Here is a 12746-nt window from a genome sequence, read left to right as displayed (position 1 = left end):
TTGTCCCAGTCCTGGGCCCTTTTTGATACAGCAGTCAGTCTAGCTGAATACTTTAAATTTTGAAGCTGTGACCTTTCCTTCCTCCCTAAAACTATGCTCCCAAGAGACTTAGAGAAATAAAATCCTCTTATCCTCTCTCACACCTCAGATTAAAATGTAAACACTTCCTTTGTTCTATCCCCTACCAAATACACAGCCCCAAACAAAGCATTGCATTTGTGGCTTAGGTTGATGCTCCCAGGTCATGGAGTATCCTCTGTTTGTCTTCAAATTTTAGTATTACCCCATGAAAGGCAACTAGGGGCACATTTATAAATAAAATAAGGTTGGGTTACTAGTACTACTGATTTTGGGAAGAATCTATGAGGGCAGCCTGGGGCATCTCAGAAAGAACCTGAGCTAGGGAGGTAGCTGGGTTACTAAGGTATTTTCTGTGAAAGCCTGAGGACCTCTCTTTGGATCCCCAGCATCCACAAAGGAAGCCTACAATGCAAGTCCTGTAATCCCAGCACTGGGGAAGCAGAGGCAGGGAGATCCTGGGGTTTGCTTGCCAGTAGGTCTAGCCACATTCATAGACTCTTGGTGAAGAAAAAGACTCTGTCTCAGAAAACTAGGTAGAGAATGAGATAAGAAGACAAGTTGACATAAACACCTGGTTTCTGCATATCCACATGCACAGGTGCTCAAGAACCTCCACAAACATGCATGCACACACTCAAACACAAAACAATATTTTTTGTACTTTATTTCATAGGAATTTTTATTAGATATTTTCTTTATCCCATATCCTGGTTTCCCCTTCTGTAAATCCCCTATACACCCCTTCCCCCTCTCCACTACTCACCAATCCACACACTCCTGTTTCCTCTCCCTGGCATTCCACTACACTTGAGCACAGAGCCTTCACAGGACCAAAGGCTTCTCCTCCTACTGGTGACTGACAAAACCATCATCTGCTACATATGGGACTTGAGCCATGGATCCCACAAAGTGTACTCTTTGGTTGATGGTTTAGTCCCTGTGAGCTTTGGGGGTACAGGTTGGTTCCTATTGTTTTTCCTCCTGTGAGGTTGCAAATCCCTTCAGTTCCTTCAGTCTTTTCTCTAACTCCTACATTGGGGATCCTGTGCTCAGTCCAGTGGTTGAGTGAGAGCACCTACTTCTGTATTGTTAGGCACTGTTAGAGCCTCTGTCAGCAAGCACTTGTTGGCATCCACAGTAGTGTCTGGTTTGGGTGACTATTTGGGATGGATCCCAATATGGGCAGTCTCTGAATGGCCTTTCCATCGATCTCTGTTCTACATTTTGTCTCTGTAACTCCTCATATGGGTATGTTGTTCCCCCTTCTAAGAAGGACCAAAGTATACACACTTTGTTCTTACTTCTTGAGCTTCATATGGTCTGTGAATAGTATCTTGGGTATTTTGAGCTTCTGGGCTAATATCCACTTAGTAGTGAATGCATACTATATGTGTTCTTTTGTGATTGAATTACCTCACTTAGGATGGTATTTTCTAGTTCCAACCATTTTCCTATGAATTCCATAAATTCATTGTTTTTAATTGCTGAGTAGTACTCCACTGTGTAAATGTACTACATTCTCTATATCCATTCCTCCGTGGAAAGACATCTGGGTTCTTTCCAGCTTCTGGCTTTTATAAATAAAGCTGTTATGAACATAGTGGAACATGTGTCCTAGTTATATGTTGGAGAATCTTTTGGGTATATGCCCAGTAGTGATATAGCTGAGTCCTCAGGTAATACTATGTCCAGTTTTCTGAGAAACTTCCAGAGTGAGTTCCAGAGTAGTTGTACCAGCTTGCAATCAAACCAGAAATGGAGGAGTGTTGCTTGTTTTCTACATTCTCACCAGCATCTGCCAGCACCTGAAATTTTGATCTTTGCTATTCTGAGTGGTGTGAGAATCTCAGGGTTGTTTTGATTTGCATTTCCCTGATGACTAAGGATGTTGAACATTTTTTTTTAGGTGCTTCTCAGCCATTCATTATTCCTCACTTGACAATTCTTGGTTTAGCTCTGTACCCCATTTTTAATAAGGTTATTTGGTTCTCTGGCATCTAGCTTCTTGAGTTCTGTGTATATTTTGAATATTGGCCCTCTATCAGACATAGAGTTGGTAAAGATCTTTTCCCAATCTATTGGTTGCTGTTTTGTCCTATTGACAGTGTCATTTGCCTTACAAAAGCTTTGCAATTTTATGAGGTCCCATTTGTCAATTTTTGGTCTTGAAGCATAAGATATGGGTACTCTGTTCAGGAAATTTTCCTACGCGCCCATGTGTTTGAGGCTCTTCCCCACTTCTTTTCTATTAGTTTCAGTGTATGTATTTTCATGTGGAAGTCCTTGATTCTCTTGGACTTGAGCTTTGTAGAAGTAGATAAGAATGGATTGGTTTGTACTTTTCTACATGCTAACTGCCAGTTGAACCAGCACCATTGATTGAAAATGCTGTCTTTTCCACTAGATGGTTTAGCTCCTGTCTTAGTTAGGGTTTTATTGCTGTGAACAGACACCATGACCAAGGCAAGTCTTATAAAAAACAACATTTAATTGGGGCTGGCTTACAGGTCCATTATCATCATGGCAGTATCCAGGCAGGCATGGCACAGGAGGAGCTGAGAGTTCTATGTCTTCATCCAAAGGCTGCTAGTGGAAGACTGACTTCCAGGCAACTAGGGTAAGGATCTTATACCCACACCCACAGTGACACACCCGTTCCAACCAGGTCACACCTATTCCAAGAAGGCCACACCTTCAGATGGTGCCACTCCCTGGTCCAAGGATATACAAACCATCACATTCCACTCTCTGGTCCCCATAGACTTGTTCAAAAGCATGAGTCTATGGGGGCCATATTTAAACATAGCATAATGCAAAATGCATTTAGCCCAACTTACAAAGTCCTCATTGTCTATAGCAGTTGCAACAATGTTAAAAGTCCAAAGTTCAAGGTCTCTTCTGAGATTCATTCAACTTAATTAACTGTAATCCCCAAAGCAAGGCAGGAAACCAGCTGGGCAAACTCCAAACTCTCCATCTCCATGACTGATGTCAAAGCGGTTTTCAGATCCCCACTCCTTTTTCATCTTTGTTGACTGCAACAAACTGCTTTCTCCTGGGCTGGTTCCACTCCCTGTTAGTAGCTTTCCTCAGCATGTATCCCATGGCCCTGGCATCTTTAACATCTTTGAGTCTCCAAGGCAATTTCAATGTTACAGCTTCTTGTTTCAGTGTCTGAGATTCCGCTTGATCTTTTGGACACCTCCTAAGGGCTGGCATCACTTTTCCAGCTCTGCCCTCTGTAGCACTCTAAGCTCAGGTTGAACTACAGCTGCTGTTCATGGTGATCATCCCATGGTACTGACATCTCCAAAACACTGGGGTATTCCACTCCAACTAGGCTTCACCAATAGGCTGTCTTCAGGGTGCCAAGCCTCAAATCCTTTGCATGACAACTTCAGTCCTGGGCCATCAACTACAGCTGAGGCTTCACCTTCTCCAATGGCCTTCCCTGGCCTCTCACAGTGCTAAGCCTCAGCTTGTCTCCATGATCCTTTCATTCCTTCACAAGCAGTACCACCTGAGTGACTCTTACACATTACCAAGTCCAGCTGCAGCATGAGGTACAACCTTGGGTATCTCTGGAGCACAGCTTCTTTGTGCTCCCAGAAAACACTTTCTAGAAGATTTCACCTCAGTGATGCTGGTCTCTTCTTAATCACTGCTAATTCCTTAGCTCCAGCTAACCAGCATCAATTTTCCCAGTAGTTTCTTCCATTCTTAACTCTAGAGCCAGAGCCACATGGCTGAAGCTGCCGAGTTCTGCTGCATACAGGAACTAGAATATGATCCCCTTATACTATTACATTATCACTAGCTTTATGTTTTCTAAGTCCTTCACTGCCTAAGCTTGGCTATCCTGGTTCTTACTCTGTAGATTGACCTTGAATGCAGAGATCAGCATGCTTGTCTCATGGGATTAAAGGTGTGTACCACCATGCCTGGATCTAATTAAGCTGGGTAGAATCTTGCCCCAAGGTCCCACTCCCTTAATCTGTTATCTCCTAGAACACAAGATTTTGCTCCATTTCACTTCCTGGTACTCCTTTAATACTCGAACCACATATTTTATATTTTGCCTTTCTAAGCTTGCTATGCTTGTTCAAACTTCTCTTTGTGAGACTTAACCAGAGAACAAAGTCTCTGCTGGGCTTTTCTGAAACTTCCTTTGTCAATGCAATTAATGCAATTAATCCAAGTCTCTTCACCTTAGCCTCAGGCAGACTTTTCAGACAAGGGTAAAAAGTAGCCACATTCTTCACCAAAATACCACAAAACAGTCTTGATGCCACATACTGTCTCTTGTGAGACTATGCCGGGGCCTAGCAAACACATAAGTGGATGCTCACAGTCAGCTATTGGATGTATCACAGGGCCCCCAATGGAGGATCTAGAGAAAGTATCCAAGGAGCTAAAGGGATCTGCAACCCTATAAGTGCAACAACATTATGAACTAACCAGTACCCCGGAGCTCTTGACTCTAGCTGCATATGTATCAAAAGATGGCCTAATCGGCCATCACTGGAAAGAGAGGCCCATTGGACATGCAAACTTTATATGCCCCAGTACAGGGGAACGCCAGGGCCAAAAAGTGAAAGTGGGTGGGTAGAGGTGGGGGGGGAGGTTATGGGGAACTTTGGGGATAGCATTGGAAATGTAATTGAGGAAAATACCTAATAAAAAATATTTTAAAAAAGAAAAGAAAAGAAATCTCTTGGGCCAGGTCAACACAGTTCAAATTACTTCCAGCAACAAAGTCTTCCATATTCCTACTAGGATGACCCATTAAGCCCCATTTAAAGAATTCCACTGAGTTCCAAATCCAAAGTCCAAAAATCCACATTCTTTCAAATAAAAGCATGGTCAGGCCTATCACAGCAATACCCCACTCCTGGTACCAACTTCTGTCTTAGTTAGGGTTTTATTGCTGTGAAGAGACACCATGACCAAGGCAAGTCTTATAAAAAACAACATTTAATTGGGGCTGGCTTACAGGTTCAGAGGTTCAGTCCATTATCATCAAGGTGGGAGCATGGCAGTATCCAGGCAGGCATGGCACAGGAGGAGCTGAGAGTTCTATGTCTTCATCCAAAGGCTGCTAGTGGAAGACTGACTTCCAGGCAACTAGGGTGAGGATCTTATACCCACACCCACAGTGACACACCGGTTCCAACCAGGTCACACCTATTCCAAGAAGGCCACACCTCCAGATGGTGCCTGGTCCAAGGATATACAAACCATCACAGCTCCTTTGTCAAAGATCAAGTGACCATGGGTGTGTGGGTTCATTTCTGGGTCTTCAATTCTATTCCATTGATCTACCTGCCTATCACTGTACCAATACCATGCAGTTTTTAATCACAATTGCTGTGTAGTAATGCTTGAGGTCATAGATGTTGATTCCCACAGAAGTTCTCTTATTGTTGAGAATAGTTTTTGCTATCCAAGGTTTTTGTTATTACAGATGAATTTGCAAGTTGTTCTTTCTAACTCTATGAAGAATTGAGTTGGAATTTTGATGAGGATTGCATTGAATCTGTAGATTGCTTTTGGCAAGATGGTCATTTTTCACCATATTAATCCTGCCATTTATGAGCATGGGAGATTTTTCCATCTTCTGAGATCTTTGGTTTCTTTCTTCACAGACTTGAAGTTCTTGTCATAAAGATCTTTCACTAGCTTAGTTAGAATCACACCAAGTTATTTTATATTTTGTGACTATTGTGAAAGGTGTTGTTTCCCTACTTTCTTTCTCAGCCTCTTTATCCTTTGAGTAGAAAAAGGCCACTGATTTGTTTGAGTGTATTTTATATCCAGCCACTTTGCTGAAGTTGTTTCTCATGTCTAGGAGTTCTCTGGTGGAATTTTGGGGGTCAACTAAGTACACTCTCATATCATCTGCAAATAGTGATATTTTGACTTCTTCCTTTCCAATATGCATCCCTTTGACCTCCTTTTGTTGTCAAATTGCCCTGGCTAGGATTTTGAGTACTATATTGAATAGGTACGGGGCGGGGGGGAGAATCCTTGTCTAGTGTCTGATTTTAGTGAGATTGCTTCAAGACTCTCTCGATTTAGCTTAATGTAGGCTACTGGTTTGTTGTGTATTGCTTTTACTATGTTTAGGTATGGGCCTGGAATTCCTGATCTTTCCAAGACTTTTATCATGAACAGGTGTTGGACTTTGTCTAATGCTTTCAAAAATCTAATGAAATGATCATGTGTATTTTTTCCTTTGAGTTTGTTTATATAGTTGATTATGTTCATGGATTTCCATGTAATGAACCATCCCTGCTTTACTGAGATGAAGCCTAGTTGATCCTGATTGTTGATGATTTTCATGTGTTCTTGGATTAGGTTTTTGAGAATTTTATTGAGTATTTTTTTTCATAGATATTCATAAGGAACATTGGCCTGAATTTCTCTTTCTTTGTTCATTCTTTGTGTGGTTTAAATATGAAGATAATTATGGCTCCATGGAACAAATTGGGTATTGTTCCTTCCTTTTCTATTTTTGGACTATTTTAAGGAGTATTGGTATTAGATCTTCTTTCAAGGTCAGATAGAACTCTGCACAAAACCCATCAGGTCCTGGGCTTTTTTTGGATGGGAGACTATTATTGACTGCTTCTATTTCTTTAGGGCATACCTGACTTTTCTAGGGTTTAGTTTCACCTCTTTTGTTGGAGTTTTCCTTTTATTATCCTTTAAAGAGCCTGATTTGTTCAAAGATATTGTATAAATTTGTTTTTATCATGTAATATCTTGGTCTCTCTATCTATGGTAATTGAGATTTTTGCTGGGCGTAGTAGGGTCTGTATGATGTCTTCCCAGGATCTTCTGGCTTTTATAGTCTCTGGTGAGAAGTCTTATGTATTTCTGAATGGTCTGCATTCATGTGGTACTTGGCCTTTTCCTCTTACTGCTTTTAATATTCTTCCTTTGTTTGTGCATATGGTGTTTTGAATATTATGTGACAGGAAGAAATTCTTTTCTGGACTAATATATTTGGTGCTCTGTCTGCTTCCTGTGTGTTCATGGGTATCTTTTTTTTTTTTTAGGTCAGGGAAGTTTTCTTTTATAATTTTGTTTAAAATATTTACTGGCCCTGTAAGTTGGGACGTTTTGCTCTTTTCTATACCTATTATCCTTAGATTTGGTCTTCTCATTGTATCCTGGATTTCCTGGATGTTTTGAGTTGTGATCTTTTATGCATTTTGCTTTTTCTTTGATTGTTGTGTCAATGTTTTCTATGGTATCTTCTGTACCTGAGATTCTCTCTTCTATGTCTTGTACTCTTTTGGTGATGCTTGCATCTATGATCCCTGATCTCTTTCCTAGGATTTCTATCTCTCAAGTTTTCTCCCTTTGTGATTTCTTTATTGTTTCTACTTCAATTTTTAGATCCTGGATGGTTTTGTTCAAATCCTTCACCTTTTTGGGTTGTCCTGTAATTCTGTAAGGGATTTTGTGTTTCCTCTTTAAATCCTTCTCCCTTTTTAATCTGATCTCCCATATTTCTTCAAGGGAGTTATTAATATCCTTCTTAAAATCCTCTATCAGCATCATGAGATGTGATTTTACATCCTAACCTTGCTTTTCGAGTTGTTGGGTGTATCCAGGACTTGCTGTGGTGGGATAACTGTGTTCTTATGACGCCAAGTAGCCTCTGTTTCTGTTTGTAAGGTTCTTCCCCTTGCCTTTTGCCATCTGGTTACATCTGGTGTTAAATGGACATGCTATCCCTGGCTGGACCTTGTCCCTTCTGTGCATCTGTAAGCCTGTGCCAGTACTCCTGGGAGAACAGCTCACTCCTTGATGAACTTGTGTACAGAGGGTTGTGGAGCAGCCCAAGCTCTGTTTGTATATGGTGACTGAAAGGATCCTGTCCCAGCCGATCCACTGTTTCTGTTCCCAGTGCACTCTTTGCCAGTCTTTCTGAGGAGAGTTAATGGAGAGAAAGTGGATATCTCATGGCCCAGGAGTAAAAGCACTCCTGAAAGAATGGCTCTTTCCTGTCGGTATCTGTGCACAGCTGACAATCTTTATAAAAGGAATGAAGCAAGGAACTCCTGTAGGGTTCAGGGATGTCTCAGGCAGCTCTAGGTTAGGTGCAATTGGGTAATTAAACTACAGTGATTAGATAGCCCATTATATCCTATTTATAATAAATGGACACAAACATAAAGTGAACTCTGCAACTGGTAAAGAATTAGCTGTAAAAGATTTTAGCCAGAGGACAGACACCATTTTAGTTGGCAAAATTATCTTTTGTCTGCAATCTCAGGATGATGATGCCTAATGTTGATATTTTGTGAGGTTATTTATTCCTGATAAGACATTCAGGCCAACTATGAGCATCAAGCCAGCTTTGTCAAGTGGAAAGTCCTAGATCTAGCAGTCAGGCCAGTCCTTAGGTGATAGCAGCTGCTTTGATCTTTAGAATGGTTGGTCCTGTCACTTCTGCAGCTACAGGTAGTTGCCTTCTCGTTGGATGCCATGTAAGGTTGGGGATTTTTAATCAAAATCACTGTGCTTCAGTCCTTGCTCCTCAGAGGGTGCATGTTAATATGGCATACTTGGGCCTCTGTGACAGTTGTTCCCAACCCTCTATGCCCCCTTAGCTGTAATCTACTCTCAGATCACAAAGAATTGTACAGTTCTATTGTAGCAACCCTCACCTCTTCCCTGTCTTCTTCCTTTACAAAGGGATTGCTCTGTCTGAGGTTTCAAATTTCTTCCTTGACTTTGAATGTTTTCTCCATTTCACATCTCAGTTCTACAAAGTGTTTGGTGTTGAAATGGAGAGGATTTAGGGTGGACTGAAGCTGCCATGTTCACCTGGGTATAACCAAAAATTTTCAATACCTTTCTCTGGGTTGTGGTCTTTTGAGGTATGATAGCATTGTCAAGTCTGTGAGTAGAGCATCAGTGAGTGTAGCAGTTGTATACTGTGCATTGACCACAGCCAGAGTGAGGGGACAGGGACTTTCTCATAAGGATGGGAAAATGTTTGGCAACTTGATTTTCAGACATTGGAATAGCTCTATCCTGGATTTAGCATCCATAGAATATCCTTCTGTCATATCGAGAGATTTCAGAGTGCTTCCATCACTATGCTCAAGGAATGATGGAGGTGGGCATCAATCTTCAGGAGGTGAGAATGAGGCAGGACCATGCAGGGAAGACCATATTAAAGCTAGAGGTTCTTTCTTCTTTTCCCACTCCAAGAACAGTGTCTGTGTGAAAATGCTTTACCATAGAGCGACATCATCTGGAAGGTTTCCCCATCCTTTTCGTTAATGAGATGAAACCTTATATGATTATCATAGTCTGTATTAAGTATAGTAATGTATTGAATCCGTCATCTTTGGAGGAAAAGGAACACGGCTCAGAAATTCTTTGTTCTGCAGGAAATGATGGAAACCCATTTCTTGTTTTTTGCCGAACATAAAATCCCTAAAATACATATCCTGGAAAAAATGGGTGAAGTGTCAGAGCCTTTCTGTCTTTAGCTTTCTGAACTTCAAGAAGTAACTTCTAAGAAAAGGGACTCTGAGAGGTCCAGACCACTAGTGAACAGTCAGCCACAGGAGCACCACTCTCTCATCCTCTCCTAGGCTTACCTACCTCCCTCAGCAGCTTCCAGCAACATGTTTCTTCCTTTTTTTTTTTTTTTTTTTTGGTTTTTCGAGACAGGGTTTCTCTGTGTAGCCCTGGCTGTCCTGGAACACACTTTGTAGACCAGGGTGGCCTCGAACTCAGAAATCCACCTGCCTCTGCCTCCCGAGTGCTGGGATTAAAGGCGTGCACCACCACGCCCGGCTTATGTTTCTTCCTTTATTTGTTTGCTGTATTAAATTATCTGGTGCTACACTCTGAGCGATGTGCACCATTGCTAGCCAACAGGCAGTATCATATAGATTCCATCTCCCCCTACTTATCCCACTTGCCTGCCACAAGGTGTTAGCTACTGGATGGCACCCATTTGACTAGTAGATACAAGTTCCTACATTTAAACTCCAAAAGCACACACACACACACACACACAAAGACACACTAAAGGTATTATAGTTCACTAATCATCTTGTAGATAGATAGATAGATAGATAGATAGATAGATAGATAGATAGATAGATAGATAGATAATTTTATATGCTCACATGTCACAGAATATTCACCAGCCTTTTGGGTTTTGTCAGAAACCAAAGATATTTCAGAGCAATCTTCATCTATACTTTAAAACAGAGTGAGCTGTTGCATGAGGTATTTTGATCTGCATGGCTTCTTGTCCCAATACAGTATACATATCTCCAGTTTCTGATTCTATTTATCTTTTGACTGTTTTTGTAAAATTAGAAAAAGGCTTTTATTTACATTATGTCCTTTATATCTGATGCTTTAGCAATCACAAATTTGCCTATTATTTTAATAAAAGAAAACGACAATCACTTCTCATCCTTATTACAACTGCAACTCCTTCCAAGTTTCACCAGTGCCGTGTTTCAGCCAGTGGTGTAGATTATCAGCCAGATTTCCACCATCTGCCTCAAATTAGCACTCTGTAATGGAGCCTGATGTGGTTCCCAGATCCACAGAGGAGAATTATTATTATCGTCTTTACTGCAGGGAAAGAGAAGTAGAAAGGGGTGAATTTCTTTGGCTAACAACAAGTAATAAAAATTATTCATGATCACATAATCTTAACTTGTGATATACTATCTTATTAATGTGGTTTCAGAAGTGTCTCTGATCTTTCCTTATCAAACTCCTAGCAAATAAATTCCTGTCACCAACTCTTGTCTCTGACTTTTGAAAAACCCCTGGTTATGAGACCTTGGTTCAGTGTCACATGGAGCATTCTTGTTTTGGATACAGACTCAGTATGTGTGTACACAAGTGCATACTGAGAGACATCTCTCTCCCCAACCCCGTGTGTTTGTAGGTGTGAAACCATACCAGGTTTTCATTTCCTCTTACTCAGTTAGAAACATCTCACTTATACAGATTGGAATTTAAAAGCTAAGAAATTCTCCAAGACATGGATGTGCTCCACAAAAAGTATCATGCTGCCATATTCCTCCAACTTTTCTCTTTTGTCAGAGGCCAGGATAATAGTATACCATTCCCCATTAATCTGTAATAGATAAGCCAATGTTTAAGGGAGAAGGAGCATGGATACCACATGCACATGTTTCCACTTGAACTGCAGCCTATGGGTTAGGGCCTGAGCATACATGGATAAATCTCATGCCAGTTGTCACAATACTTAGCATACTGCCCCTGACTCTCAGTGAGAACAGAGGTCCCTAAATATTGTTAGATCTGAATAGCTGGTCTTACTTCAAGCTCTGGAGCCATTCATTTGTCTAATAGATTAGGGCACCTTACCCATCTCCTCAAAGGACCTACTTAGCTTGAAAAATTCCCCAAAGCACATTCTGAGTCAGAAGTTACAATTCACTGATCATACCTTTTCTATATAAAGTTCTGTCCCTCAGAGCTAGCTTCTTCTGCATGGACCCAGACTAGGGTCAGTCCCAAACACAGCAGCAGCAGCGGCTTCATTTTGGTAGGGAATAGAATTATCTGTCTGTCAGATCACCACATCTTTCTGGTGATGGTGCCTACACTCCACTCCCCAGGTCCTTTGCTTGTCCTTCTATACTCTCTGGGTTCAGTAGGTTTTGGGTTTTTTTGTTTGTTTGTTTGTTTTTTGTTTTTACTTCGGTATATGGCTGATCTACCTCTGACAGGCTTTGTGAAATGTTTTCTCACTTATTGATGAGGGGCCAAGGATTGTTCCTACCCTTTTCAAACTTGGCAATTTCATCACCTATGGATTGATTTAGTAGTCTTCCATTTCTCAAAACATGTTCCCAAAAGAACAGTGGGTGTTCATGAGAGCTGCAATCTGGAACTAGATGCAACTTTGGATCTGGCTTGGAATCAGAAAGTCCGTTTTGGAGGGGGTTGGAACAGAACTGGAAGGTCAAGTATGCATAGAATGTTTGCTTTAAGGTGAGTATGGAAGTACTTGAGTTACTCAATTTTTAGAAAAGATTCATTTGTATTTCATGTGTATGAGCATTGGTTTTGCATGTGTACCTGAGTACCATGCAAAAGCCTGGTGCAGTGGAGGTCAGAAGAAGAAGTAAGATTCTTTGAAACTTGTTTATGCTGAGGACCCAGATTCACTTACCAGCACTCACGTGGCATCCCAAAACTGTGTCTAACTTCAGTAACAGGAAATCACATACTTACTTTTGACCCCTGTGGCCTCCTGTACACATGTGGTGCATATAAACTCATTCAGTCACATGCACATAAAAATAGTAAATCTTAATTTAAAAAAAATATTATCAAGAAAAGTCTTGCCAGGTAGAAATCATGCCAAAAATCATGCTTCCAAAGACATACAGTTAAAATGAGTACATATTTTGTATCAGTAGACATCTCATTTACCCTGGAACTAGAAACATTAACTAGTGTTTGATGTGGGGAAATAAAGAATTCAAGAAGGAGGCAAGTACTCGATATGCTTTATTTCAACTTTGCATCAGCTTTATATGGAATGTACTATTTTATTCTTCTTGCCATAGTATTAGTTAAGACTCAGAAAGATTAATTAACTGTATAAGGTCATATAGTCAGTCAATGTGAGA

The 12746-nt window shown here is 40.8% G+C and overlaps 1 pseudogene; it reads right to left on the bottom strand.

Annotated features, from left to right (window-relative positions):
• The window catches only part of LOC110288271 (major urinary protein 2-like), a 51865-nt pseudogene extending 40265 nt beyond the window's left edge, over nt 1-11600 (bottom strand).
• Nucleotides 11601-12746: the final 1146 nt, after the last annotated feature.

The sequence above is a fragment of the Mus caroli genome, unplaced genomic scaffold (assembly GCF_978045245.1).
Source record: "Mus caroli unplaced genomic scaffold, Mus_caroli_1 scaffold_6, whole genome shotgun sequence".
In the NCBI taxonomy this organism is placed as follows: Eukaryota; Metazoa; Chordata; class Mammalia; order Rodentia; family Muridae; genus Mus; species Mus caroli.
This window is presented reverse-complemented; position numbering and strand designations above follow the sequence as displayed.